Raw genomic sequence first — 6,602 nt, 5'->3', positions numbered from 1 at the left:
GAGTTTAAGTACTTAAAGTATAAATATATTACTCTTATTAAGGGGGTGTTATACTAAGTGATACTCCAGTACTCAGTAGTCCAATTCTATACTCTGTTCAAGTTAAGAAACGTACTTGTGCGCAGGGATGTAGCAATACTACACAGCAAGTAGGTATACAGATAATTGACTGGGTGGGGTTGACAAACGGGCGTGCCTGACTGTGGCTTGATGAAAACTGGTCGCCGACTACGTTTCTAAACTTGAACAAAGTATAGAAACAGTAAAAACGCACTCATCGTATTTCCTAACAAAGGGTGAAGATAAATAAATCACAGGTCGATTTTATTTAGTCTAGAAACGTGTCTTCGGAAAATATAATTTCAAATAAGTATCTAACGCTTAATGCCTTAATGCATATTGAAGGAAACTAATCAACTCTTATTATAATAGTCGTTTTAAAGTTTAATTTTATATTTTCCCGGAGAAGTTAGTAATTGTTCACAGTAACCGGAGTGGCATTATAATGAAATCTCAGGACGACAAAAAATACCTTCGTCGAACGATATTTAAACTTTAAAGTGACGTGTATGTAAAATTGTTTCTCAGTTAATTGTAAAAACCATTAAAAAGGTCAAGATATATTATATTGATCCCATAATTTCAAATTAAACTGTCTAAATACCTATAAAATTATACTCGGCACAAACAAATTAGATACATAGTTGTATAAATTAACTGCACATACAGTATTATTATATATTATTGGAAATTCAGTGTACGCCAGTCATACCTGACATACCTAATATTTAACTACATATATCGGATATATGCAAGCAATATTAAGAAAACCTTGGCATTTCCACAACGCATGATCATTTTAAGCAATGTGTAAGTACCTACCTATTATATCGAATAGAGACGCGCTTTAAAGAAAAAAATAGCCTAATAAGTACTTAATTAAGTTATTAATAATAATTAAGAATATAATTTGATATCACTCAAAAACCTCAAAATATCTGCAGGTTAAAATATATGGTTAAAAATGATCTAAATTGGAATAAAATATATAAGTAATTTCGGTACAAATTATGCATAAAAAATGACCGATTGACTGAGTATAACGAATCATTAATCAGACTACGTGCCCATAAAAATAATGAAAATAGCTTATAATTTCGAGCGTAAAAAATTTAGGTATACTATGTATATGGATCATAATCGTGATATTAAAAATAATAAGTCGACTTCAAAACCCAGGGGGGATATAATAATGTTTAAAAATGGATTGAAAAATCATATAAAATCCTAATATCTCAATGAGTGTTATTGTGTGTTAGTCCTAATTGTATTGCACTGTTATATTATGTACGATTGTATATTATAATATGTACGGTAGTCTACGGTGATAATAATTAGTAAATAAGGTATAAATTAAACAACATTTTCACCCAGTACCATAGTTGTACCAGTACCAATAGTACCATAAAGCTTACAAACATAATGTTATAAATTAAAGTTAGAAAATGTGATAAAACGTTAAGGTATATTTTGCTTCTTTCATCTTTCTATGTACTGCGAACCGTATTTTTAGCTTATTCTGATTTATTTCTTGGAATTTTATAAAAATATAGGTAAGCCCCTATACCTAGTTCCTACTACCTGTTACAGTGTTACCTATGTAGACAATAGAATAATAATAAATCATAAATGGTATAGTAGTATAATAATGTATCCGTTTCATGGTTGTAATCATGTTTTACTTTGCCCTTTGAAATGTAGCCATGTTGTGCACTGCCCACCCAGCAAATACATTTCCATATACATTACATTATATATATACATTTGGCTGTAGCTACTAAATTTTGGCATTGCATACACACAATTCTGGAATTTATACTTTGCCCGCAACATATATAATATAGATATACATATTTGTACATTATACATATAAATATATAATATAATAGTATCTACTGCCTAGTAGATACCCACTCCAAAGACATGTTTAATTAATATTTGAATTGTATTGTAAAATAAAGTTATCTAGTAAAACGATAAAACAGTTCATATATTGATATTGGTATTTATTAGAATTTTATAATATACATATAACGTAGGTGTAATAAGTAGCTGTTATTTATAAGTTAATACCGACGTACTATGTAAAACGAACGGTGTAAATAAAAGTGCATGGTATAAGGTATAACTTAATAATAATTTAAATATTTCAAAAAACTCGTAATAAAGTAAAAATGTATAAATTTCAAGTAGGTATAGGCTATACAGTTATTCATTTTTGTTTTACAACAAGAAGTAAAAACAAAATCAATTTTATCGAAAATCTGTATTGCGTAAATATTTTCATTTTCCCTAATTTGTTTTTCCCAATGTTTGAAAAGTACTGGGATTACTTACAACTTCCCAAAATACCAAAATGATCCAATAACCACCACCCTTAAAGTAGAAGAATGAAGCATATTTACTGATCAAAAAGATGATGACTGACTAAAAAATAAAAAATAAAGACATATTATAAGTATTTATTGTATAAGTGTAAAACTAATACGTTCTAGCTCCGCTCAGAATCTTTCAGTGTTGGGCTTAATTTTAGTGTATTGTAGTATAAGAGCAGGGCCGTAGAGAGAGAACCGCGGACCCGGGGGTAATACCTTGGGCCTTGGGGCCGCACAATTTTTAACCAACCATCATTAACTTTGTTAGCTAATTGTTAGGAGTTAATTTTTTCCGCTGTGTAGTGTGTTCAATAAATTCTTATTTTAAATTATTTCTTTAATTTAAAAAAAATTAGTGGTCCCAAATTTCTGGGCCTTCTTAAAAATACCGAATCCATTCCTCCCTCCCCCTCTCGTCAGCCCTGTATAAGAGTATTACAACAGGCACTTTAGAAGAGTACGTCCAAGGAATTCCAGCTGGAATTATCATTTTAAAAACAGCATCGTCAGTATTATCCTTGATTCTCAGCACTTTCGAAATATTCGGGCATCGCCACCCTACCGTAAATAGTGGTCAATAAGACAATAGGATGACAAATAATATGTGAACCGTGTCGGTTGGCAGTTTGGCACGGAAACTCGAAATCTAAAAATTATATACAAACCGAAATTCGTAAACAGTAGCGCTATCTAGCTATGAAAGCTTGATGTTTCTCAGCCTTCTCTAGTTCACTCACCCACAGGTTCGATTAATATTATGGTATATTTAAGGACATAAATAGAAATGCTAGGAGGGCTTAGCCCACACTGAGCCACTATAAACCCTCTCTAAGATATATTACATTATTTTAAAACTACACATTTGAATATATAGCCAATTATAATATTATTTATTAGCTAAGAAATATAGGTAGGTCGTAGGTACTACAACCATATTCCAAAACTCAAGGAATCTATTTTTTACGATATACCTAATTTATTTATTAACCCACAATTTTTATTAAGTTTATACAATAATACATTCATTTATATCTAATTCATGATTGTTTTGAATTCTATCATATATTAACCTGTGTGCATAAGGTGAGTGGAAGATGAATCTCCCACTCTTTTTGCTCTTGACACCTTTTGGGTTCAACCATGCATTTGAGGACCCTATATATTTACGTCCATGGGTAGAACACGATGCCTTTTTTATGCTGCTGCCGTTACTCAGTTGGAAGAATTTAATTGGAATGTCTACAATACATTTTTCTGTTTGAGGTTTAAGTGGTTTAACACAATAATTCGTATTACCTACAGGGCTACGGTTAGATATATTATAGGTTACATATTTATAAAAGTATAAAACTGTCTTCATTTAAGTAAATTCAATATAATAATTTATAAAAAAAAGTGCAAAGCTTATTAATCCAATAAATTTTGGAATTCATTTGCATACAACATTGCCTAATGTTTAAACTGCAAATAGGTATTATGTACTACTGTACTAGTAAGTAGTAACTACGTTGGACGGTGTATTGATAACATTTTTTTTTTAATAATAATCGCTTCCCTTGACTTCCCCTTCAATTTTTTATGAGTGTATGACCCTATAGTGAAAGATCTGAGTGAAAATGGACACAGACATTATAAGTTATTAATATTTTAAATAAAATATGACATACACATAACAGTATTCGATAGATTATGACGGACAACTGAAGCTTACTTTCTACGACTACACACGTCGCGATGTTATTGGTCAGATACTGAATTACCCAACCGATAATATTAATATTATAGATATATAGGTAGAAATTCGGAAAATAATATTTTTATACAGATTATTATAATATGTTACCTATATGATTTATAATATCAATATTTTCCAAATGCGCGTCTGTAATATTAGTGTTTGGAAAGAACGTCGTTCATGAACGTTAACGCGTTCGTGTCACGACTCACGACCAGAGCCTGATTTACAAATTTTGGGGCCAGGGAATTAAATAAAATGAGGCCTCATATAAAATTTTTACTTATCTTCTTCAAAAATGTATATTTTATTTTATTTATGTATAAATTACATGTTACACTTAAACTTAATTACAACGATTTTTTCTAAAGTCTCTCGAAAACTTATCAATGATATCATAAAATTATGATAATTGTTTTGTTATTTTGTGTTCTACTGTTAATAGAGTCAGATTATCAACCCTATCTTGAGATAAACATGATCTCAATCGAGTTTTTACGCATTGTAATGCTGAGAAAGATCGTTCGCTGCTATAATTTGTACATGGCTGCGGTCAAATAGGTAACACAGTTTTCAATAACAATAATTAAAATTATTACAAGTTAGGTACCTAGTAGTTACTATTATTTACAGGAATAAATACTTAGGTACCTGTAGAGGTATAACATCTTTCACAATTATTACTGTTTAAACTATTTTCTATTGCTTCACTTATTAAGCTAGGTTTCTGATGTTATTAAATTGTTCGTTACATAATTGTCAAGAGAACCTTTCAATTTTTTCAATTTCTTTTTTTTTTGTTCGCTTTAATTCGAAGTTTTTCCTCACCAGTGCACCACCCATATATTTTCTTTTTAATCCAGACATATTTTGTATGCGATAAAAGCGTGAAACAGCACTCACAAAATCACATTCACATTTACTGCAAAAATATTCTTGTCTATGATGACAACTGAATAAGTAGATTATGCCCAATGTACGTACAAATTTTATTTGAATATGGTAACACACAGAACGTAATAGAATCATTGAACTATAGTTTGATTTATTTAGTTATATGATATAATATGTCATCAATGTTATCATAATATAGATAGTTCAATAAATACTAAAATATAGAATATACAGTAAAACAGCTCATCGATTTGTTTACATTTTTAGTATTTTTTGGCTTATTGCAACGGTTTTTACCAAGAAACAGTAGAGGATGACGATGCTTGTTGTTGATAATATAATATAACAATTTTTATTATTCATTTTTTTTAAATTTTATGATTTTATAAAAAAAAATATTTTATGTTGCTTCTAACTAATTAGACCATTTTGGTACACTGCGTCACGGCTATAGATATAACTTACTATAATAGTTATATTAAACTATATCTATAGCGGAGGTTCACGTTCATATATTTTAGTGAACAATACATGAAAGTTATTCGTTATTTCAAATAGAACGCGAACGTGAACGAACAACATTTATATATTCAACGAATTTTAACGAATTTTAAGACATTCAAATTTATTTACTATTAAATAAATAGTTATTAATAACAGTATTTACCTAATATTATATAATATAATTTTTCTATTATAAATTTATAAATTATAATATTCTTATTATATTTATTTGATTATGAATTTTAAAAATAAAATACCTATGTGAAATTGCAGTGGGCACGGCTCGACATAAAACCACAATAGTATTAACTATTAGGTGTGATTTCCACGATTTCTTATAAGTATTCAAACGATTCATGAAAACTAATATTTAAATAACATGTTCATTTGAACTAAAATATGAACGTGACCGTGAACGAGTTCCTTTTTTAAGCACTGCACGTGAACGTGAACGAATTTAATTTTTTAGTCAACGTCCGGAACACTGTATAAATGTATAATATGCTCTTAATTTGTCTAATATAACCTACTAATATACCTATTCAATTAATATGAATTTATATGCAATAACGGCAAAATATGCAAAATAAAGTATTAATATAACCTTCTTTGTGTTATAAATTTATAAACTCACATTGTTCAGCGACCATTCTAGACAAATATGATAAAACTAAAGGTCCTCAACCATTTAGGCGCAAATAGTGTTTGAGATTTGGAGGGCTGAAGCCCTACTAAAATAAAATTCAGTAAGCTTAAAAAAATTAGGACATTTTTGGGGGTCTCAGTCCCTAATCCACCACCCTCCCCTATTTGTGTCTATGATCCTAACGATCAAAATGTATCCTTTTAATAAGTTTAATATTAAATACATAATTTGTGTTATTATTATAATTTATAGTACAGCCGTAGATACAGGTAGGGTTGGGCGCATGTAAATTCCACCGATTTTCAAGTAGTCGTTATTATAGGGTCGGCTTTATACAATGTGAATTCCACCAGTACGTTTTTTAACCAACCAAAATGATTTAAATTCC

The sequence above is a fragment of the Metopolophium dirhodum genome, chromosome 8, assembly GCF_019925205.1.
Source record: "Metopolophium dirhodum isolate CAU chromosome 8, ASM1992520v1, whole genome shotgun sequence".
Lineage (NCBI taxonomy): Eukaryota > Metazoa > Arthropoda > Insecta > Hemiptera > Aphididae > Metopolophium > Metopolophium dirhodum.
Note: the sequence above shows the minus strand (reverse complement) of the source record.